General features: G+C 45.6%; 1 protein-coding gene across 8 annotated transcripts in view; it reads right to left on the reverse strand.

Moving 5' to 3' along the window:
- The window catches only part of SV2B (synaptic vesicle glycoprotein 2B), a 92,450-nt gene extending 68,487 nt beyond the window's left edge, over window positions 1-23,963 (reverse strand). For 2 of the 8 annotated variants that reach the window (XM_071219456.1, XM_045196607.2), the window contains exons 1-2: window positions 18,790-18,928; window positions 1,776-1,880 (exon numbers count right to left, since the gene is read on the reverse strand). The gene's annotated coding sequence lies outside the window, so the exon portion shown is untranslated. The other 6 variants (XM_045196606.2, XM_045196611.3, XM_024561857.3 and 3 more) reach the window with 6 other exon arrangements.
- Between the last annotated feature and the right edge of the window lie 1,247 nt (window positions 23,964-25,210).

Here is a 25,210-nt window from a genome sequence, read left to right on the forward strand (position 1 = left end):
GTTTTACTATTAGTTATTGTTGTTAATCTCTTACTGTGCCTAATTTATAAATTAAATTGATCATAGGTATGTATACATAGGAAAAGAAAACATAGTATATTTAGGGTTTGGTACCATACTGAGTTTTAGACATCCACTCGGGGTCTTGGAACGCATCCCCTGCATATAAGAAGGTACTACTGTATTTATTTTGCCAATAACTCTGATTATGGAAGGGATAGTGCCCTCAATATACTCATTGCTGTGTACGTCATGCCTGTCAAATATTTCTGAAATGAGTTGACCCCGAGGATCTCACATACACTGTCACTGTGATGACTGTGCCCCTGTTTGGAAAGTGGCAGGACAGAAGACTCTCACGTGAAAACACAAGGACCTCACATAATAATCAGGTGATGGGTAGGTGGGGGTTCCAGGCCCTGGGTCGCTCACTACCTGGTCCCCTCACTGGTTCTGACTCCATGCAGAAACAACAACAACAACAACAAATCACCAGTTACAAGCTGCAAAGTTAGTTTTCAGAGAAGGAACAGAACAGCTTTCACATTCTGACACCTCCTCCTTCTCTCCCATCCCACCTTCTTGAAGAACAGCCTCTGAGGATGACTCACGGGTGGGAGAAAATGAAAACAGCTCCTGGAAGGGGGCCCGAGGATCCCTGCCAGATAACAGAGTAGGGCTGGTGATGCGATTTTCCCCCAGAGAATGGAAAGGCAGTGTCTGCCCAATCTCAGGTTGGATTTGAGCCCTTGGGAGGAACCTGAGGAAGATAAGTGCTCATAGGTGTAGGCTCCTTTTCTTCCCATGGAATATGCTCAAATACCTGGGTGATGCTTTTCTCTGCAGAGCACCAAATGTCATTATTCACTACCTCCTCCCAAGACTCCTTATAGTCCATAAGATACATGTCATTCTAAGGCTTATAATGAGGAAAAGAAGAGCTCAAAGAACTACTCCTGAATCTGCTAAGGTTGGCAGAGTTAACATAGAAATCCTGATAAACCCCTGGGACTGTTTCTGCGCCTCAATATGCAGGAGTTAAAATCTGAACTTGGCTTATAAAAGCATCATGCTGGAGCCCAGCGGAATGCTTAGACCAAATGCCTCACTACTCCTTCCTTTCCATCCACCCCAACTCCCCACTGGCATCTCAGCTCCCTATCCATCCAAACACCCTTCTGGGCTGTCCCTGGGCCTATGCTGTGTCTGTTATACCTCCAGGGTATTTCTTTTCTCTGTCATATCCAAGAAGCTATTTGTTCCATAAAAACAGCTTCTTCCCCTCCCTTCCCCAAAAAGGAGGACAGGGTGGATAATCTGCTTTCTACACACCTACTGAGCTTTTCTGCCAGAGGATGCGATAAGAGCTGCTGGCCAGTGCTGTGGGCATGCAGGTACGGAAAATAGAACGCCTTCCCCACAGCCTCAAACATCGGGCATGGCCTAATGAGCTTGTTCTGCAACGGCCACACCAAGGGCGCAGTGCATCTGTTTCCAGCCTGCCTCTGCCACTTAGTTAGAACATCCCAGAAATGCTTAAATTCACCACCCACACTCCCCACACCATCTCATCTACACTCTTCTCTCAAGATAAAGCCAGCACCCAGGGCAAGGAGGGGTAGAGAACATCCCATGAGCAACTACCACGTGTCTAGCTCGGAGTTGGATGTTGACATCCATTCACTGTTCACAGGACACTACAGAGTACACAGAGTCATTATCCCATTGCATAGAAGGAGGAACTGAGGCAAGCTAAGAGAGGTTAAGCAACTTACCCAGCATCACAGAGCTAGTGATTGATGGATCTAGCATTAGAGTCCAAGTGTTTTGATTAGAGTCCAAGTAGAGTCCAAGTGATTCCAAAGGCCATGCTATGTGACCTACAGGACAAAGGACCAGAATGAACTGCCTGACTGGAAACGCCTTGAGAACAAGAGCCAAGCCTTAAACGTCTCTATTTCCCACAGCACTAACCAAAGAAAGGGCCCTCCGTAGGTGATAAAAAGAATGAATGAATGCATTCATAAATGAACAATGTCATAAAATAAGAGATGTTTCCTTCTTGAAGTGGTTTGTAACCTGATATGCTGATTAAGTTTTATAATAAAACCAAATTCAGAGTGGCACCAGTGACCGAGAAATGTTAGCTTTTGCAGCAGAGACAGCAATTGGAAAGGAAGCGTGGCGTAATGAAACTGTCAGGGCTGCTGGCCAGAATATGCTCCATCCCCAGACAGTACTCAGCCTTTGTGACGCTGAGCTTCCTTGCTTTTCACACAGGGTAATAACACCCTCCTCCTTGCCTCACCAAGTGGAGGAAGATCAACTTGAGAAATTAGAATGTGCAGCCCTGGCCAGTGTGCCTCAGTTGGTTGCAGCATCGTCCTGTAAACCAAAACATCGCTGGCTTGATTCCCAGTCAGGGCACGTGGCTGGATTGTGGGTCTGGACCCCGGTCCGAGCACGTACGAGAGGCAACTGATCGTAGTTTCTCTCCCTATCTCTCCCCCTCCCTTCCCCTCTGTGAAGAATGGGTAAGCATGTCCTCGGGTGAAGATCAAAAAAATTAAAGTGTGCAGCCAACGTTAAGCTTGAGTGTAGCTAAGGCGGGCAGCTGACCATCACCCCAAAGTGTTCCCAAAGGTGAGGATTATCATGGCCAGCGGAATAACGGCCTCCCAAAGATGCCCATGTCCTAATCCCTGGAACCTGTGACTATGTTATTTTCCAAGGTTTGCAGGCATGATTCAGTTAAGAGTCTTGAGATGGGAAGACTACACTGGGTTACCTGAGTTGACCCTCTGTGATCATAAAGATCCTCACAACTGAAAGAAGAAGGAGGGAGGGTCAGAGTCAGAGAGAAATGGAAAATGCTAAGCGGCTGGTTTTGAAGATGGAGAACAAGGCCACAAGCCTAGGGATGCATGAGGCCTCAACAAACTGGACAAGGCAAAGAACAGGTTCGCTCTTAGGGCCTCCAGACAGGGTGCAGCCCTGCCGACGCCTGATTTTAGCCCAGTGAGACTTACTTCAGCTCAGATCGCCAGAACTGTAAAATAATAAATGCATGTTCTCTTAAAGCACTAAGTGTGTGGTAACTCGAAGCAGCCATAGGAAACAAACTAAGCCCAAGGTCTGGCTCTCACCCTGAATCAGGTTCCATTACCCAACTCTTCTAGGCTGACTATCAACCAGAAGGCCACTTGGCTTCTCTGCAAGGAGGAATCTATCTGTGAGACAGAACCCTCACTTTGGCATGACCAGCACCCCTTCTCCCAATGGGCAGACCAACACAGGAAGCCCACCCACACTTGGCAGGATGCTGACGAGCATGGGGTTGGAGCAAGCAGAGGCAGATGAGTCACCCTGCTCCTGGGCTCCAGCTCAGAGCCTGCAGCACTCATGCCTGCGGTGGACACGGCCTTGCCAAGGGAACCAGCATACCTGAGCCCCTTGGCTAGAATGCTCTCTCTCTCGGCCAGGTTTTGGAAGGAACTGGCCACACGGCATTCAAAGTTCCTTTCTTTATGCATACTTGGCTGACCAGCATCTCTTATAGGTGTTAGATGTGTTCTTTCTTTAGAATTGTGACTATTTAAAAAAACAAAACAAAACATTTAAAGCACTTAGAACACAGGCCCAGCCAAAAGTACATACTCAGCTAATATCCATTATTATTATCATCATCATTATTATTAATACATTCAATCCAGTTATATTCAAGTGTGGTATCCTGGGGCCCTTTTCTCCCTCTAAGGTGATGTTATTTCACCACTCTGCTGTTTACGCCCTGGTGTTAGATGTCCAGCTTCTCCCTCACCACTTGTACTGACCACACAATGGATGATCTGTAGGGTCTGTTTCAATACACCAGCAAATGCATGTGATGCTGTGAGTATAGCACATGACATAGAATGGAAATGCAACCAGTGCTTAAATTCTCACTCATTCCCTCTCCATTGCGGGCTAAATTGTGTCCCCTCAGAATTCGCATGCAGAAGTCCTAACCCCCCCAGGGCCTCAGAATGTGACTGTGTTTGGAGACAGAGCCTTTAAACAGGTGATTGGGTTACATGAGGCCCTAAGGGAGGCCCCCAACCCAATCTGACTGACGTCCTTGTAAAAAGAGATGAGGACACAGAAAGAGACACCAGGGATGTGCACAGACAGAGGGATGACCATGTGAAGAGGCACCAACAGTCCGCCTTCTACCAGCCAAGGGCAGGGGCCTCAGAGGAAACCAACTTAGTGTCACTTCGATCTTGGACTTCCAGCCTCCAGAAATGTGAGAACAAACTTCTGTGGTTTAAGCTGCCCAATTGTTCAGCATCCCCAGAAAACTAATATACTCTCAAGAACAGAGAGTCATTTTTTTGTATCTCTGAACATCAGAAAGTTGTCACATGACTTAAAAGAGGTCCCTAATCCTTCTGTGGACCTGAAAAGTCTCTGTTTTGTGAGGGAAGAATGCACGTGTTCCCACCGGGACTTGGCTGCTGTGCCTAGCACTCAGCAGAGGGTTTCTCGCTTCCTGTGGAAGTGGGTGCATTAGCTTCACAGTCCCCCCAAGAGGCCCACGTGCACAGTCGTGCACCAGAGCCTCACAGAGGAAACACCATTGGCACTGTGGATACAAAAAACTGAAAAATCACAAATGACAGATTCGTGACTTCCCTGAAGGAATAAATAGCAAGAACAGATGGGCCCTGAAACTGGGAGGTCTCATTTAAATGTTAATAAATAACATTTTGATAACTTAATGAATGTGGTAAAAAAAGAATAGCAAACCAGCACCAACAAGCCAAAACACAGTTTGTCCACCCTGGTGTTAGCCCAGGATGATTTTCCCATAAGGAGGGGCACAAGGTTACCTGGACAAATTACGTCCCAAGGATTTACAGCATCCCCTCTGAACTGGCAAAGATGAACATGTTGCGAAGGGGTAGCATCCAGAGCAACACAATGCACCCCATTTTCCCTATGCACATCTCCTGGGCCCCTCACTGGGCAACAGTCCTTACAAGGCCCAGGTGATTTCTGGGTAAAGGGGTGACTTACAGACTTGCAGGGGACAGACAGCAAGAGAGCTCAGAGGTCAGGACTGCCTCCCCTGGAGACTGCTTATCCAGCCAATCCAGCCTGCTCCCAATTACTCTCTCCTGGCTCATCTCTGGAGACCTTCAGAGAAGACATGCCCAGTAGAGAGAAAACAGCACTGGGCAAGGAGTCCGAAGGATCACAACCATGCACCAGCCATGAGACTTCAGATGAGCAACGTTGCTTCTCCACAACGTGGGGATAACACTTCCTACCTTGCAGGAATTTGTTGGAAGAAGCAAACAAGGCCCCCTCCTTAGAAAATGGTAGGCAAATAACTAGCATTCAATAAATGCAAATCACTCCCAGTTGTGTCCCCAAATAGCACAGTGTGCACGGGGGCCCATGAGTGAATACCGCATGGCTCTGGGCTTCCTAGGTTACTCCTGGTGTACAAATGCAGGTTCTCTGGTTTTACAGCCCTCCCACACCGTCCAGCTCTTACTTCAATGCATCTGTTGGAAAGTACAGGATGAAGAACAGACAAAAGGTTGGAGAAGATGAGCCCCAGATGCTAAGTATCTTAACTGGGACATCCAATTTTGTGAAATGACTCAGAGAGACAAAACAAGCAACCAGAAAAGCAGCAGAAAGGACAGGGAGGGAGCCAGGACTGGGGGCACTGGCTCTTCAGCAAGTGGGCTGGCATGAGCATGCGGGCGACTGGTGCCCAAGAGGCTAACGAGGCATAAGGATGGAGCAGCGTCAGCCCAGCAGGAGAAAGCTGAGCAGTTCAAAATGATTCTGATGGGGAAATTAACCCCAGGCGACCCTGTGTTCCCCCATGATTCCCCGGGAGGATGTCTGGGGATCCCATCTGTGAGCCCCATGACTTAAGTCCTGACAGAAGGAGAGACGACATATTTGGTAAACAGGCTCTCTTCTTGTCTCACCTGCATCCGCAGCATCCCTGGCCTAACGGGAAATACACCAGTGAAATATGTTTCTAGGACCTGGCACAGTGGGAGTTTGCCAAACAGAGACTTCGGGGCAGATACTGGGTACACAGTCTGTGTAGTTAGACTCCTGGAATTGACGGGCAAGTGTTACTTTTAAAATAGGATTAATATAAATAGTTGCTTTCTTGAGGTGGGTGCAGAAGGGAAGGGAGGGGCATAGAGGAACGGATCCCCCATTGGAATGAGGACCCACGTGGTACAAGAGAGCTCCTGTTCTGCTCTCATTTGCTTCCATTTTTAAGCCAACTCCTCTCTCTTCCCTTCCAGTAAGTGGGTGCCGTGTTGGGTTCGCCCAGCTGCTAACTCCATCTTCAGCAAGCATAAAAAATATATAAAACAGTGAAATTATGAGAGAATATAATACACATGAAAGACACAGGTAGAAAAAGATTCTACCCAAGAATTATGGGCAACTCTGGAAGGCAAATAAAACACTAGAAACAAACATCAGAATTGAAGGTTTACTCTGTCCCTGGGTTTCAACCCTTCACTGTGCATTACGAGCACTGGCAGTTTCTCCAAACAATTTAATTTCCCAGCCCTATCCCTAGAGTTTCGGTTTTAAATATTCACTAGTGGCACCAATAAATTTGGATAATTTCAAATTCCCTCACAAATCCAAGGCTTGGAATAAGTCACAATTTGTGTATTGTATTAGTTTATAACAGCCAGAGCCAGGAGGGAAATTTGTCACTTGCTAAATTCAGGCAGGTCACCAAGTGGCCCAGATTGAACCATGAGAACAAGTGAATTGCTTGCTGTAGCTCTGTACTGGCATCTCAAATGACAGGGTACCTGAGGCACCGCTCACCTTCTTTCCTCATCCACTTTAGCCATTTAATCCCTCCCTGAAAGTGGAGGGATTGTCAAATTGGAAAAAGATGTATCTTTTCAAAGATAGCTCTTACCACTGGGAAAAACTCGTTCCCCCAGAAATGCCAACCCTTTGCTCTTTGCAACACTTTGCTCTATGCCTGCATTTTATTTATGTATTCTGGACCCTGCCTTAGTCTAAAAAGTGGAGCAAGTTGGCCGAGCATCCTGCAGAGGATTCCATCTGCTGCCAGCCAGACAGAAGCTGAGGATTAGGAGTAAAAATTGGAGCCCCAAGCGGATCAGCCAGCATGCCCACGCCCCCAGGCCTGGCCTCCTGCAGAGAGAGCTCATCACCCACTGCATAAAATTTGTGAGGCCACCAAACAGAGCTGAAGGGAGGAGTGAAGGAGGTGTAAGAGGAACCAGAAGTGGAGGAAAGTAGACGAATTTTGTATATTCAACCTGGAATGTTTGTGAAGTGTAACAACAATGATGCTGCTGCTGCTGCTGATGATGATGATGCTGATGACCCTCCCTGGAATTGCTCTGGTTTAGACTGGCCCCTCTGAAGCTGGTGGCTTCTGCATACACAGTTTTCTGGAGCCCTGCTCAGCCCCACTTTGGTCCCCTCCAGTGCTAACTAAGGAACCTCTCAGAGAGGGACCCCTCCAGACCCACCAGCTGTCCATGCATCCAGCCACTTCTTCAGGTTGATGGCCCCCTGTCACGATTCCGCTACTGCTTGAATAGCCCTGGGGCTCCTGTTCCTTCCCTATGCTTTATGCTTCCTCCTAGGGAGCTTTCTGTACTTTCCTAGGCCCTCAATGTATGGAACAAAAATCAATGTTCTTCCTTTGGCATTGTACTGCTGCCCATCCTTCCCTGATGGTACAGAATACTCCATCAAGCCTCTTCTTGCCTGCCAAAATTTCTGGACCAGAGCAGGCACCAGGCTCTACGTCTTCATATGCCCTAAACTCCAGGGTATGTGTCAAGCCCTGCAAACAGCTCCCTTCCATAGTCCAGTCCACTCCATTAGTATCACAGGAAGGGAATGTCTGCTGGCTTGCAGGTCAGCAAACAGACAGGTACAAGATGCCACCACACTCCTCCTTTCAAGCATCTGCAATCTACAGGAGGGAATCTCTGGTAGTCCCTTCATTTGACTTTGTAGAGAGTGGAAAGTCTTTCACCTTAAGCAAGTACTTCCTGTAGGCCAAGATTCCAAAGATTCTCATTTCCCTTCCCATCTATATATACTTATGCGGACCTGGGAGCTTAGAGGTGAGGGTTCCAAGGCCAGTGTTGTTACTTCTTAGAAACTCATGAGGGACCCCTATTATTTGTGGCTCGCTTTAAAAAGCAGAGTGCCTAAGCCTTCTTACTTTTAGATTTATACTCTGAATGTTCATTCTCAGACAAGAGAAAAGTCCCACACTGTTACATAGTTAACTTGCTTTGATAGATCAAATTGTCATTTCCAGTTCTTCTCCCCCCATGTAATATGATTATAATCCAAATTCCTAGCCATGTAACCTCTTCCAATGAAACTTCTCCCACTGCAAGAAGAATATACTTCCCACCTCACTGATGTCAGGTTTGGCCATGTGATTGAACTTGGGCAATGAATGTTAGCAAGCATGATGTACACAGAGGTTTTAAATGTGCGAGTACAGTTGGCATCCTCCACGGCCTCTTGTCATTTACCGTGAGAGGAACGTGGCCCTAGTAGCAGCCTGGTAGCTGGATAAGAGACACGTGGAGCAGACCTGAACCTGACTTACAACATGAAGAAGAATCTCTCCAGGTGACTGTAAAACTCATGAGTGAGATAAATAATGTCCGTTGTGGGAGCCGCTGAGATATCTGGGGCTGCCTGTCATGCGGCATTACTATTATGCAGTAGTAGCTAACTAATACACTTGCTATATGCCCAACATTTGGCTGAATGCTATATTATCTCTATTTATTTATCTTAGCAACTGTATGATATAGAGCACTGTTAATATCACCTTTGTTTTACACATAAAGAAAATGAGGCACAGAGCATGTGAGCACATTTAGTATGGGAAGGAGATAAGCTTCTACTCCAATAATCTGACTCCAGAGCCTACACTCTAACCATCATGGAACATAGAACAGAAGGAGAGAAAGGTGCAGCTCTGTGTTCTTCCAAGTCTGTACTCTGGTGCTGACCTTGAGCGCAAAACCACAATAGCACTTACGAGCTCCCTACTGACACAAGCCTGGCCGGATCCCAAGAGCTGAGGCCATTTTTCCAGCTCTGTCAGAAAAATGAGACAGGCTTCCCTTCCAGAATGCATGACCCTTCTCTGAACTTTGAGGAGGGGATGCTCCATGGGGAATTCTACCCAAGGAACAAGCCTGCCTTTGTGAAGTGCACTCATCCGATGTTCTGTACAACCTTTCACAGCACTCGTCATTCTCTGCCTATTTTCATTCTCTCTAAGCAAATATCTCTGAAGGTTTCTTTTGAATATTATATTATTTCACAATTGCCAGCTGCTGGGATTATACAAATAACCTGCTAATAGCAAAGCAATATGCTGTCCGGTGTTCAAACACACCACACAAAACAGAGCAGCCAAGGGTGCCAGTTCTCATTCAGTCAGCGAATGAAAGCCACCCACGTGCTCCCCGTTTCGAGAGAACAGAGTAGCTGGCAGTTTAATCCCAAGATGTTTTACTCTTCAGCTTCCAAGATGTTCTGTGCACAGGGAGAATGCAAAGTCATGTTCTTTGGCAGAACAAACTCATCAATGTAATTCAACAACACACTGTTTTTTCTTTAACCGAGGTTGGTACCCATGATGGGCAGCAATGGGGCTTACAGGTGTCCAAGCTGTACACAAGCTCACAATTCTGAGGGCAAGGACCAGGTCTTCTTTACTTACCACTAATTCCAATGCCTAGCACAGTGGGCAGTTAATAAGTATTTGCTGAATAAATCAGTGTAAAAGGGATTTAAGGGAATGGGGACTCAATCTTTGAACTTTGCATATTTTAATTCGTAAAAATACAAGGTTAGGGCAAGCAGGGACAGGGTTATGCAAACTGGAACCCCTTAAAAAATGAAGGAAAGATGGAGAAACAGCCAGACTTAAAAAGTCTTTGACACTCACCAACAAAGCTAACGCTTTGTCATCTTTGCTTCAGCAATGAAAGCCAGCTCAGTGTGTGTGGTGAACTCTGTGGGCTTTGCCCACCCAGCAAGCATGTCTTTCTTTTACTAACAAGTCCCCCATTTTACTTGGAGGAACCCCTCTTCCCTCACTGCATGTAGGACTCATAGTGGGGGTTGCCTCAGGCAGAGGTATGTGACCCCAGCTGGGCCACACAGATTTCTCCCATTCAAGAATGTGAATCTTGAGCTGAGCACACAAATCCAGAAAATGACTGGGGAACTCGGCCCCTTTGGGAGTGTTTCTAAATAGCCTATCCGTTAGCAAGGGAGCAGGCTGGACTTCTCACAGGCAGACTACAGGCTTCCCCAGAACACAAGTGGAATTAGCGTCAGTGCTGGGGCACTCCCACTGAGGCACGGTTTTGCCCTTTTGGTCCAACTTCTTTCCCTGAACCCTTCACTGGAGACTAGCAAAGAGCAGAGGGAAGAACTCCAAGCTGGAAACACAGGTTCTGATCACACATCTGCCACAGGAAATAAGTTACCTCCCCTCCACAGTATTAAGGGGCTGGGAGTAAATAATGACAAAGGAGCCTTGTGTGTTGAATCAATAGAAATTGACCCCTGGAAGCCCTGGGCCTTGGCAACACAAAGCTCACACTGTCAGAGCCAGTGAGGCTTGGAGTTTAAAGCACTTAATCCCTGGCTAGATGACTCCGACAAAGAGGATTAACCCTCTGACGAGAGAGAGAGTCTTCATCCAAATATAGAGCAATCCCAAGCACAACAATAGAAACGTGAAGCACCTCCACCTTCTCTTGCAAATTTTTGTTCTTTAACCCTTGTGGTGAGCTGATCCATGAACTCACCAGCGCCCAAAGTCAAGGTGCTAGATCCTCTCCACATCCCTCCACCTTTCTCTGTTCTCCAATCCAGTGTTACAGCATTTCTCCTTGGAAATACGCAAGTACCTTTAAGGCACTCCAAGTTTGGTAAATAACTAACCATGGAGTACCTACTGTGTGCCAGGGACTGTGTTAGACCTCAGAGCTGCAGGGTAGACAAGATGGCATGGTCCCAGCTCTCAGGGAGTTTCAGTCCAGTGGAAAAGCACCTTTGAGTACCCTCCTAAGCACTAGACATCTCTTCAATAAATGCCCCTCCACAAACCCAGAAAGTAGATCTCATTATGGCCATTTTACAGATGAGGAAACTGAGGCCACTGTGAAAACAGGAGGCCACCAATCCTGTGATGTGAGAACTGGAGAAGCACAGCTTCTCAGCCAGAGACTGGCCTGCACCACGCAAAGAAGAAAAAAAAACACAGTCACCCATCATGGGGAGTGAGAGAACATAGCTCAGCATTTCCACATTGCTTTTAACCCTTTCTAATCCATCTCTCCTTTGTTCTTCTTGAGTTTACTTCCTATTACTTTAATTTTTAAGCTACTGACTTTACATTGCTTCCCTATAGCTTCCCTTTCCTTAAAACTTAATTTTAATGCTTTACTTGTAAAAACAATAAGTGTTTACATTTAATCCATGGACCTTTCAGTGACTGTGGGTGGGGTGCATTCAGCCCATATTATCATCGGGGTAGGGGTGGAACTGAGTCCCTTGCACCCTTCAGGGCCAAGGTCAGGAGTTCCTGACATTGCTGTGACCCCTCCAGCCCCATCCCTGGGCCCAGCACTCTGCCCAGAGCAGGCCATCCCACAAGGCCATTTCTTCTCCCCAGAGCTGCCTGCATGCCAGCTGGGCTCCATTCCTCAGCACCATCTGCTACACCCAGGATCAGGAGAAAGGCCACGGTCAGATTCTATGCATGGCAGGAGAGCAGGGGCTGCAGGCTAAACAAGGGCAGCCGATCTGGGCCTAGGCTTTGGGAGCCAGCAGGGGAAACCCTACAGGATTTTTTAGAGGACGCTGTTGAGCGGCTTGGCAGGGCTCTCACATGGCTGCGATAATGAGTTGTGGATGTCTAAGCATAATAAGAAAGAGGACCCAGGCCCTGTTTTCCTGTTCTCTCTTGACCTCTACCCTCAGACAACCTTACATCGCTGCAGCCTTCTTTCGAGCTCTGATCCTCTCTCTATTGTTAACTTACTGCAGGGCCTTGACTGTGTTTGTTTCCTTCTCTAGATTCAGCTCCCTCCTTTGCTTAGTAAGGAATTTAGATTCCGGCTTTACAAGGTCCCTTCAGCTCTGAAACCCTAAGACCTCCTATATTTCAAATAAGTCCTTCCATTGCCTTGAATTTGTTCTGGACCTGAAAAGGAACCTGTCCGTGAAATAATTATGCAAACAAAACCTGCACACTCGCGAATGATGATGGATGGCGCATTTACCCAGGGACATGTTCTGTTCCTTCTCCTTAGCAATATTCATTTGCAGGTTTCTGTCATGGAAAGACCTTGAAAACTCATACTATCCCTGTTTAGGTGAGTATTAGAACCCAGGACTTCTGCCAACCTATGTATCACCTGGAATCGACACAGGCAGCTCCCGGCTTGAACAGCCAACTTCCAGACCCAGATAACTGTGATTCAAGAAGGCCTCAGAGGTCTGGCAAAGTTACCTTCTCTCGCATCTATGAAAAGCTAGAAGCAAAAGAAATGACAGTGTGCATCCATTTCTCCTAGGGTACTTTTATCTGTGGTTTCTTTTCTCTGGGCCCCAGGCTTCCCATCTATAAAATGGAAATGAGAGAAAGGATGTGACCTATATTAATCTCGTTCCTAATAGAAGTTCAAGTCAACTCCATTCCTGAGAGATTACACAGTCACCGTTTAGGGGAGAATTTTTAATTTCCTTTGAGGAAAAAAAGTTAATGCCTGCCACTGTCTCCAGTGCTGCTCAGGACAGAAGCAAGTGCTAACTAATGAAGGGAACAGGAAGTGGGTGGAGCAGGAGTCATAGGAAACAGGAAGAGTTACTGGGACCACAGGCTTCTGAGTGGCGAGTTGAAGGAAGGAATCCACAGTGCAGATCTTCATTGCTAGAGCAGGAAACATTGCTGAGTGAGCTGTAATCAACAGTCAGGACAGCAAGGGAGATTTAACCTTTGCTGCTGAGGTATTTGAAAGCTCCAAGGGTAAGTTGGGTGTAGGCTCCTTGATCTAGAGGAGGCCAGAATGACAGCAAAGGTATGGAAGGGAGGTGGGAACAGGAACTGTTAGCTGCTGCGTACCTACTGTGCTGAAGACTCAGCTTTTCACTGGTCACTTAAACTCTCGCTTCTTACCCAGGCCAGTGAGGAATAACTAGGAAGAAGCTTGAGGAATAGAGCCGTCAAAACGGCATTTGTTCATTCATGCAGCTAGTATCTATTGTGTGCCTGCTATGCTCCTGGAACAGGGAGGGCAGCGGACTTTTGCAACAGAAGACACTATGGCGCAGATTGACTCAGGAATTTTCACATAGAATTCCAACAAACCAGGGGACATTGCAGAGCTGAGCTAGTGGGGTGGGCTTACTGCAGAGAATAGAGGGCTGATTATCATCCACTCGTCTCATTTTGAACATCATAGGCCCCATGCAAATCACCTCAACAGCACTGGTGACATTAAATGGTAGTTGCTCAATTCTCTCTTCACACAGAATCTTTAAGTCCCTCAGCAAGTATGTTGATTCCTTAGTTAACATTTAGACTAACATATTTCCAAGTCCCGGAGCGTGAAGGGAAGTGAAGAGTACTTGAGTATTATCACTATGATGACCAGAATCTTCTTCTTCTTCTTCATCATCATCATCATCACCATCTTCCAACTGAGGAAACCAAGGCTCAGAGATATTAAAAAGCTTACTCATCTTATACATCTATAAAGTAATGAGGTTTGAATTCAAACCTAGTTCTGTCTGACATCAAACCCACTACTCCACCCTACATCTCACATGGTAGGCCTAGTACCCACACATAAAAATGGAGGCCAATTTGCCATCTCTCTTATTCTTCCGTCTGGGCTTCAATTATGTTTTTCCACTATTGCCCACACACAGAATAGACTACTTGCAACTGCCCTTTGCCAATATCATTGCAAACAAAACTCACGCTCACCATATTCAGCCACACCACGGGGAGGAAATGAACAACACCTCAAGTCTGAGATGAAGCCGTGCCAGCCCTCCCCTTTTCCTATAGGGCTGTATTGCCTACCTCTCTCCTTTTATAAACAGGAACACATTATGCAAGATGCTGTAGATATGGGACATTTTTTCAGGCAAGCTGATGATACCCTTCCACTTTGCATAAAACCGATTTAAATAAAAGTCTCCTTTTTTGAAGATCCTTCCCTGCTCCTGCTCAATCTTAAATTAAGAGCAGTACAATAATAAACCAAGAACATCACACCCCTGAATTTCAGCCACCTCTCTCCAGAGGATTTTGTCTCCTTTTTTGAAAGTATGAGCTATTTTTTGGCTTCCAGTCATTTTTCTGTCTTATCACCACACTTTGCTTTCTGTAAGATATAAGTGATTGGAGCCTTCACATTTAGAGTCTGTTTTTAGACCATGAGATCCACAAAAAGGTTCCCAAGAGAACTTGGAAAGAAAGGGAATAACTTCATGGAGTTACACTGTAAGATCCACAGAAGCAAAGATTTGCAGTCCCCTCCAGTGATTAAATGGTTCCATTCATTCAGTCAATATAAATTCATTAAGCATATACTATGCGCCAGGAGACATTCTGGGCACTGGGCACCCTAGTGAAGCAACAAAAAAATATCATCCCGATGGTACTCAGATGTACATCTCCTTCTTGGGCCTCTGGCTTCAAACCTGAACTCACATATACAGCTCTCTACTTAACGTTTCCCCTTGGGTGTCCCCTTGGGTGTCTTCCTTCTCCATCTCAGCAAAGGACAACGCCTTTCAGTTGCTCAGGTCAAAATATGTAAAGTCATCCTTGACTCCTTTCCTTCTCTTATACCCTAAATCTAACCTATCTGCAAGTCCTATCTTCTCTATCATCAAATACATCCAGAATTTGGCCACTTCTTGCCCTCTCAGCCACTATTGACCCTGATCCAAACTGCCACCATCTCTCACCTGGATCACAGCAGTAGCTTCATGATTGATCTCCCTGTATTCACCCGTAACCCCCTACAGTCTATTCTAAGTTCTAAAACTCAAGTGATCACTATAAAACATAAATCAAATAATGACAACCTGTGCTAAAAATTCTCCAATTGAGAATTCTCTAATTCTCCTTAGTGAGCTTCCTGTCTCACTAAGGATAAAAGCCAAAATCCATACAAGGCCCTACCAGCCTCTGTATTACCTAGCTCCCTGCTGATTGTCTGATCTCATCTTCTACCATGCTCCTCCTCTCTCAGTTGCTTCTACATGAGGCTTCTTGCTGTTCTCAGAATATGCCGGTACTTTGCTGCCTCAGAGCCTTCACACTGACTTCCTCTTCCTGGAAGTGTCTTTTCCCCAGATATGCATTATATAAAATGACCATCCCCAACTCCATCCTACTTCCCTACTCCCTCTCAGGCAGGCATTCCCCGTCTTCCTTTCTCTCCTTGATGATCTTTCATCACCCGACATGACACATTTACTTGTTTACTCACATATTATTTGTCTCCCCCAACTAACAAGAATGCTTCATGAGGATGGATCATTTTATTTTTTGCTGCTGTATCCCTGCCTATAGCATGCCTGGCACATTGAGAACATTCAATGAATATTTGGTGAATGAATGACTATCTAAGTATGTATATGTCTAAAGTAGATCAGCCATAGAAACACAGAAAAGAAAAAGAAAAAGTGCATGCATTGCCTGTTCAAGCAGAGCCCAGGAAAAAAGGAGCCTTAGCCAAGGGGACTTCAAATATTAAGGTGCCTATGGTAAAGAGATTGCAGAAATATCCCCAATTCTTCCCCTCCCTAGATCCATGTTCTTTGTAATGTTACTATGTAGCTCGTCTCATCAAGAAGTGGGGTCTACTCCCTACTTCTTCACTCTGGGCTGGCCTTGTGACTTACTTATGTCAGTAAAGAAGGATGAGGTAATAGTGTGCCTGTTATAAGTTGAGACCTCAAGAGGCCATGTAAGTGTCTACTCTCTCGGACTCCTAACCTTCTATGTGAACATGCTGGGCTTTCCTTGTGGAGGATGAGAGACCACATGGAGCAGAGTCAAGTCATCCCAGCTGAGGCCATCCTAAAACAGCCAGCCCTCAGCCACACCATCAGCAGACCAAAACCACAAGGGCAAACCCAGCTGAGATCAACCAAGCACAACCCAGACACGTGAGAAAATAAAAAATGGCTGTTGCCTTCAGCCCCTAAGTTTTGGGCTGGTTTGCTCCATGGTCCCATTAGCGAGATCACCCCCAATGCATGTGATCAGTTCTTACAGTAGGCATCTACGCTCTTTGCTCTCAGTACACGTTCATCAGGGAAACCTTCTCCTTGCCGTTTAGTTCTCATGAAGGGAAGTCTGCAGGAAGAGGACACACCAGCCACGCCACATGATGTCTCAGCCATTGCACGTCAGTACACTGGCATGCAGGTGAGCAAGGTCACTGTCATGTGACCCAGAAACAGATCAAGTTTCTGAGGCAGCAAGACTAAAAGCCAAACCTTGGATGGGGGAAATTCACAGAGGTAAATGTCATCTTCTGAGGTGACTTAGGGGACAACAACCAGCCAGCCACCCTGACCATGACCCAGCTTCACCACATCTTAGTTCACAGAAACTCTGACAAAAGTTCTCAAGCATCCAGCCCTATTTCTGCCCATGAAGCACTGCAGTAGCCCCGCTGCACCAAGGATGCAGGATTTACTCTGTGGGATGCAGCTCTCAAATCCCAAAACCATGCTGCTTGGAGGAGCAAAGCCTCCAAGGGGCAGAGCAGTGAACTGACCTCCATATCAAGCCTGCAACATAGAAGCCTCAAATAAATCCATCACATTATTTACATAAATGCATCCCGTGGTACACCAAAGGTCTGTGCACTTCCAGTTGATTCCAACCCCTTTCCATAACCATAGAAACTGCTATTGTTCTCCAAGAAAAAGGAGTAGTAACTACTCTGTTTTCTGCAGGACTATAATCTGTAGAAAAGGAAAATATCTGCAAGACTATTCAATAAACTGCTGACCCTTTCTTTCATTGTGGGGGAAAGGAAACAAACATGCCATGAACGTTCAAAATGCCCAGAATGTTCTTCCTTAGACATCTGCCTGGCTCAATCCCTCACCTCCCCGGGGGTCTGGTCAAATGTCACTTATCAGCAAAGCCTTCCCTGAACAAGCTGCATAAAAAAACTACAATCCTTACCCCGCCCTCTGGCAGCACTCCCAATTCCTTTTACCTTTCTTTATTTCTCTCCATTATAATGCATCATCGGCTCATACACTATGTAGTTACTTATTTATTTGTCCATTATCTTACACATACACACACAAGTTAAGCTCTTTGAGGGGCTTTATTAATTCAATTCTGTATTCCCCTCACATCGGGCAGTACCTAACACACAGTAGGTAGTCAATGAGTGAACTGCTATTTCTTGAGCACCTACTTGTGCCGAGCAATTTATATATGACGATCATCTCACAATGAACAAATAGTTTTAAATAACTTCTATGTCATTATCATAACACCTTTATTGCTATTTCCATTTTATAGATGAGGAAGCTAAAGTTTAAAGAGATGCTAAGTAACTTGTCCAAGACACTCGTCTAGGTCTGTCTAATCATCAAAGCCCACACTCCCTGCAGTGGCCAGCCTGCTGGTCAAATACCCTGACGGTTATGTGACAAAATGCACGTGACACACATCTATGGCAACCATGCTTGACACCGGATTTTCATCTCCCCGAAAAGATCAGTACTAACAGCTTTAGTTTTCTGTTATTCCACCCATTTAGAGATCAGGTCAGAACTTTCCTTCTGAACTGGGCTGGGACAAGCAGACAGGTCAGGGGCCTGAGGGGGGAAAAGCAGAAGTTCGTCTGCTCTGAGACTTCCTCAGAATTTTCCAGAATCCCTGGCTTGCATAGGATGTATTCCTTCTTTGGTGTCAGCCTGTGTCTGCATCTACTGGGGTCTTGCCACACACTATAAATGACAGCCCTGTTGTGACCTGTAAAGCTCTGCCCATCCAGTGGCAGCGATGTCGATGGAGTGGGAGGATGACTTGGGTCACTCACAGACAAGGGACCAAGTGAGGGACCCAGCCCTTACTCAAATCCATGCCATATCTCCTTGATGGGGGCTTCACTTTTAAAATAATCACTGACACAATTAACTCCTGCTTCCTCTCTGCTCACACCACTCTCTTTTCACACCTGCACTACTGAACTTCTCACACTTCATGATTACAGGTGTTTTTCCCCCACCAGGTGTAAGCTGCTGGGAGTCTGGACTGTGTTCTTTTCACCTCTGCACCCCCAAGGATTAATCGGCCTCTAACATATACCAGGTGCCCGGTAAGTATTTGCTGACTCAATAAAAATACAAAATGAGCCTGTACTGTATGTGCTGCATCAGCTAGAGCAAATGGGACAAGTCACCTCTTCCAAAAAGGGCAGGAAGCAGAAACATAGAAGAAACCACCGCAAACTAGAAGAACCACGGAACTAGAGACAATGCCCAATTCTCCCTCATGCACACACACCTCTCACCCCTCACCTGCCGCTCCCTCAACCTCAAAGTCACCCACATCTACCTGCCAACAGGCTTTTAAAAAAACAAAAACCTAGCAGGTGTTCCCCAGTGCTCTACCTCACCCCATCAGAGCCCAAGATGCAGATAAGTTACCTGTAAACGGAGCTAGTTTGCATCTGCGATTTCCGGTTAAAGTATGGTGTTTCAGCAGCCCTCTGAACCCTGGACAGCAGAGATATCTAATACCCGTCTGCAGACCAAACAGCAGTGCTTCGCTCCTCCCCGGCTAAATGCGTTTGCTCACCCATCCCTGCAGAACAAATCACGTTCTTTTCCTTGCGCTGAAATCCATCTACAAACAAATCCTCTGTGTCCATAAGAAACCGCTCCCATTCCCGCGGAGGGCGCCCTCCACATACAGAAGAAACGCACACTCACAAACCCCAACCCAGGGCCACAGGGTGTTAGAATGTTTTTCATCTGTTCTTTAAGAACAAACCAACAGCAGCAACAAATTTCATCTCATAGGAATAGAATAGAAACTAAAAGCGGTGGCTTAGGGGAGCGGAGTTGTAAATATCAGTAGACTAAGTTGCAAAACTATACATGGAGCTAACAGTTCAAACAGGGTGTTTAAAACAGCCCTTGGGGACGCCACCTTCAGAGAAGCGCGCAGCCCCGAGCGGAGGGCAAGTCCTTGTTTTTCCAAGATTCTCCTGTCTTTTATGCCATTTACTACCAACACTAAGAGGTGCCAGCAGGTATGTTTCAGCCCCGGCAGACGAGACTGGGAGCCCCTAGTCCGCGCCCCCGCGGGTCTGCACGCAGTGGAGCGAGCAGCACCATCCCCTACCTGGGTGGGAAATCCATGGGCAAAAATCCTCGGACGGCGGCCACCAAGTGTGGGCAGAGCAGCGTCTTCCCTGGCGATCCCGGCAGAGGCAGGAGACCGCGGGTGTCACACACCTGCAACACTGCGCCCACACCGCCGCTGCCCGCTGCCTGCCCCGCCTGGCGCAGCGCTGCAGCGCGCCCCCGCCACGCCGAGTGCGGAGGGCGGGAGGCTCCAGAGGCTCCAGAGGCTCTTGTTCTTCGGGATCAAATCCTAACCTGCTTTCTTCCCAGCCTGGGCATTAAAGAAATTCGCTGCAGCCAGTTCTTTGCTTCTAAATGACCTCTGATTCCAGGTGGAGTGTTTGGGACAGCTTGGTGGGAAAGGGACCCATCAGGGTCCCAGGCTTTGGATGTGCAGACCAATGAAGGTTAAACTTCTTATTCCTCAAGTTTCAAGAATTTCCATACACAACCGATTATGGCAGTCACCTCGCCTGGGTCGAGGGGATTGTATTCATCACCTCCAAACTAGCACATGTCAGAAAACAGAATTCACATTCCTGGGAAGGAGAATCCTCTGATGGGCCCATCCCCAAAGTATCTTCCATCACAAAAGTAATTAAATTGCTCTGTCTTAGTTACCCCGTAAGGGAACTGAAAATAACCTACTTGTGGAGAAGGAAGGAGGAGGATGTGGAGGGCTTAATGCATTAAGCAAAGTCCTCCACCTGTCTAACCTTCTAATCCCTGGCCCCCACTTCTACCCACAAACCACCCACAAAAGTGGCCAGCAAATTCAACAGAAAAGATCCTTTTAGGAACAAGGCTCATCCTAGCAGACAGTGAGAAGCAATGAAGTAACATGAAATTCAGAGGTGAAATCAAACAACATGCCTCAGGTTCCTGGCCTCCTCTAGGGTGTGGAACTACATTCCTTTTCAATAGTGCTGAAATGGAACCAGGTCCTGAAAGACTCTTCCTTCTTCCCCACCCCACACAACCCACCATCACAAGGTCTTCATTTCCACCTCCACGTTCTCTCTACAACCAGCACACTGCTGGCCATCTCCTCTGTCCCCTCCCTACTTCTGGCTCCATCATCTCTCACCTGGATCACCTCAAGGGCTTCAACTACTCTGCCTCTAGACTCTTTTCTTAAAATGTCAATGTAATCTTGACTCTTTCCTACCTAAGAGTATGCATTTGCTTCTCAATGCCTCAGAAAAGCCAAAAGTCTTTTAACACATCTCATTTAATCGCCAAAGAGCAGGCTCCCACTGAACCCCACAGCCTCACGTCTCCATCACCATCTTTTCCCCTGTACTCCAAACTTTCAATTACTTGCACATGCCTCATTCTCTCATCTTCATGCCTTTGCATGCATTATTCCCAACACTTCCTAGAATGTTCTCCTCCTCCCAATCTTCTTATCCCTTCCCAATGCCTAATGGTTCTCAGTTGTGCCATCTCTTTCTCCAGGAAGTCTCCCCTCATCCCCACAGTAACCGAGTTCTCTCTGTTCCATGTGCCTAAAGCCACCACTGTTTCCCCTATCAACACACCCAACACATGTCACTGAAGTTAATTGACTAATGTCTGTGTTCCTCACTAAAATGTAAGCATGTCTCTCTTATCTGTCAAGTGTGCACAGCATACACAGCATCTAGGGCCTGCTTGGTCAGTATACCTTAGTACGCCACCATCCAGATTAATATGTAGATCAGTTCTGTCATCCAGGGGTTTCTTCATGCTCCTTCCCAGGCCATAAGCACTCACCTCTCAGATGTAACCACTACACTCACATCTTTTAGTATCATGCTGGTTCTTGAATTATATATAAATGGAATCATACAATATGTATTTTTGTGTGTGTATGGTTTCTTTTACTCAAAATAATATCTATGAGGTTCATTCATACTGTTACACAAATCAGTAGTTAATTCTTTGTATTGCTGTATGTACTCCATTGTCTGAATACAGCACAATTTATTTATCTCCTTCCTGGAGGTATAGATAAATTCTTATTGCTTCCAGTTTTTATCTGTTAGAAAAAAGCCACTGTGAATATTTAATAGATATATGCATTCTTTTCTTTTGAGTGTGTAACTAGGAATAGAATTGCTAGGTCATAGGGTAAATGTATGTTTTGTTTTAGTAGCCACTGCCAAAATTTACAGTCCCACCTGCAGTATTTGAGAATTCCAGCTGAAAAAAAACCCTGAAAAACCAACAGGTCTTCTTTGATCCATATGAAAAGTAAGGTCACGGGGCAAACCACTACTCCCAAAATTGGAAAGAGAGACAGGAAAATACAGAGAATCACCACTTACCAGAGTAGAATCCCAAGAGTGGAAACCTCCACAGGAACCAGTGTCAGACCAGGAAAACCTGAACTGTGATTGACGAATTACTGGAGGCTCAGTGTAGACAAGTCTGTGAGATAAAAATTCCAGGAGGACCCAGTTATCAGGGGACCCCTACACTTTTGTAAGTTTTTCCTTCAGAGGCTCAGCCAAGTGCTCACAGGGAAGATGACAAGAAAAATATCCTTATGCTTCCAGAAAGTGGGGAAGAAAATACAGCCATTTTGAAATATGCCAGAGCATTCTACTGTAGCAAAGCCTTTCCTCAAGAGAAACTATTTTGTCAGAGCAAAATAATTTATAAGCATTTTGTCAGAGCCTAACCAACAATGGGAAAGTGGAGGGGGGCGGGGACTCCAGCCCCTTCCCATCATCCTGTCCCATATCGGAGGGAGGGGACTGAGAGGCACTGGTGAAGTTCACAGCCAAGGATCACAGGCTCACTGAAAGACTGAGACCTAACCACAGAACAACAGAACGGGTGTCCTCCCTCCCCACCTCACCTCCACATCTTTAAAATCCTCTTTACTGCAGTTTCTTTGACTCAGTACATCATGTCCAGCTTTCAACAACAACAAAATCAGAAGGCATAATATTAAAAAGCAAAAGTACAGTTTGAAGAGACAGAACCACACTCATTTATGGCAGGGTGTGGAAATGATCATATTGTGAATTTAAAACAACTGTGATTAAGATGCAACCACCTCTAGTGGAAAAAGTAGGTAACATGTAAGAACAGATGAATAATGTAAGCAGAGATGGAAATTTTAAGAAAGAATCAAAAAGAAATACTAGAAATTAAAAACACTGTAATAGAAATGAAGAATGCCTTTGAAGGGCTGATTAGTACTTAGTACCCTGGACATGGTTGAGGGGGGATAAATCCCTGAGCTTGAGGATATATCAATAGAAACTTGCAAAACTGAAAAAGCAAAGAGGAAAAAAGGCTGGAAAAAAATAGGAACAGAATATCCAGGAACTACGGGACAACTACAAGAGGTATAACATGCAAGTAATGGGAATGCCCAGAGGAGAAGAGAGAACAAAAGAAATACTCAAAGAAATAATGACTGAGAGTTTTCCCAAACTAATGTCAACAACCTACAAACCCAGGAAGTTCAGAGAACAGGCGAAATAAATACGGGGAAAAATCTACACTTCGGCATGTGGACCCTGGGAAAACAAATTCATTTCACATGAACCCCCAAATGGAATTTATCTGCTGAGATGGCCTCCCCATGGTCCACCCAGAGCCCAAAAGGTATGAAAGTGTGGCACCCATCTGCGGACAGGGGCTCCTTACGTACTCTGTGCACCGGGAACAGTCTTTGACCGAACTGTCAGCTTACCGAGCTTTCTCCGCTCCTTCGTGCCACATAATCTTGCACTTTCCACTTAGAGACTGAGCCCTGCCCTGTCCAATCAGCACTGCTCCTTATTGACCAATCAGGACAGCCCAATTCGAACCAATCAGAATGAACTTTGGTATGTGATTTGCATAAATCGGGTCTTGTCAGGCATCTGGGCGGGAACTTTTTTGACAGGACAAACGCCGCTATTTCTCAGCGAAACACACTTTCGGTTTCTTCGACAGCCCGACGTGAAAACTGTTAGGGAAATAAAGTCTCTCTTTTTCACTCCAGTGCCTTTTGGATTTGTTTACAGGCATATCGTATTCAAAACGACGGAAAAACGAAAATAAAGAAAACATCTTGAAAGACGCCTGAGGGGTAGAAAATACTTGAACCTGCTCAGGAACAAAGTTTCAACTTCCATCCAACTTCTCCTCAGAAGCCAGGCAAGCAAGAAGAGAGGGAAATATCAGAAGTGTTGGGGGGATGGGGGGAGAAAGAATGAAAAGAGCCAACCTAGTATCCCATCTTCTGAGAAGTTATCCTGCAAAGGTAAAAAAATATATACTTTCTCAGACAAAAACAAAACAAAATAGAGGAAACGTGTTTCCAGTTGACTTGCCTTGCAAGAAATGTTTATAAGAAGTTCTTCGGAGAGAGCGTCCGGGCGAAAGGTGAAAGTGGCCCCGCGCACCGCGGGCAGGCACGCAGGCCGGCCGATCCGGGCTGCTAGGGGGCGCTTAAGAAGCAGGGGGACTTACCAACGAGGATCGTCTTAGGCGCCACAGGCGGAGCAGCTCTGTACACCCGGCCACCGAAATCTTCACAGTTTCCCTGGAGGCCTGAACGGCGTTCAGTCACAGCCCGTCCAGACGGTTCTCGACACCCCGCGGCTCTCTCAAGGCTGCATCCTTGAAAATTACTCCCGCTGAGGGAATGGGGAGCACAGCGTACAATCCAAGGGCAGGGGAGGAAATACGGAGCCTGCGATTATCCGCGTCCAGCTCGCTGGTCCACCGGCAGCCAGAAATTCTGACCTAGGGAAAGAAAGGAAGAGCATTAGAGAAGGCATGAACGAAGGTAAATAAAAAAAACTTTTATTTTCCTTATTTTGTATTGATCTTACTGATAACAGCTTGTTAAAAATAACAGCAACAAGATATTTGATTATGAATGCTTATTTGTTATATATAATGCATAAGTATATATTTAATACATAAGCAAGAGCATGTATAGGTATAGTATATGTATGTATGTATAAGTGAGATGAATGACAGTAATGAAACAAGGTACAAGCAAGGGACAGGAGGAAGGAATTAGGAATATTTTGTCATTATAAGATACTTGGATTACCCATGAAGCATTATAGTGTTATTGGAAAATGGACTTGCATTAGCTGGATATGTATTGTAAACTCTATCTAAACTACTAAAAATAGTAAATACATGTGATTGATATTCTAAGAAAGGAGAGAAAATTGAAGCCTATAAAATGCTTAAAACCACAAATGCCAAAAAGAAAAAGAGTGAAAAACAAAAAAGGAACAAAGAACAAGGACAATGAATAGAAATTAAACACAAACATGGTATGTATTAGTGCAACTATATCAATAATCATTTTAAATGTCAATGGTATAAATACAGCAATTAGATGATAGACATTGACAAAATGTATCAAAAAACAAGTGTCAACTCTGTGTTGTCCACAAGAAACCCACTTTAAATATAAAGATACAAATAGATTAAAAGGGATAAATAGATGAAGCACGCAAGATTTTTAGGGCAGTGACACTATGTTGTGTGATAGGTGTGTATGGTGGATAAGTGTCAATATGCATTTGTCCAAACCCATTGAATGTTCACCATCAAGAGTAGGTGATAATGATGTGCCAGTATAGGTTCACTGATTTTAAGAAATGTAGCAGTCTGGTGGAGGGTATTGATAATGGGGGAGTCAATTCTCATGTGAGTTTAGAGGATAATGGGAACTTTGCGAACTTCTGAGCTCAATTTCGCTGTGAACATA

This window comes from Desmodus rotundus, chromosome 10, assembly GCF_022682495.2.
Source record: "Desmodus rotundus isolate HL8 chromosome 10, HLdesRot8A.1, whole genome shotgun sequence".
In the NCBI taxonomy this organism is placed as follows: domain Eukaryota; kingdom Metazoa; phylum Chordata; class Mammalia; order Chiroptera; family Phyllostomidae; genus Desmodus; species Desmodus rotundus.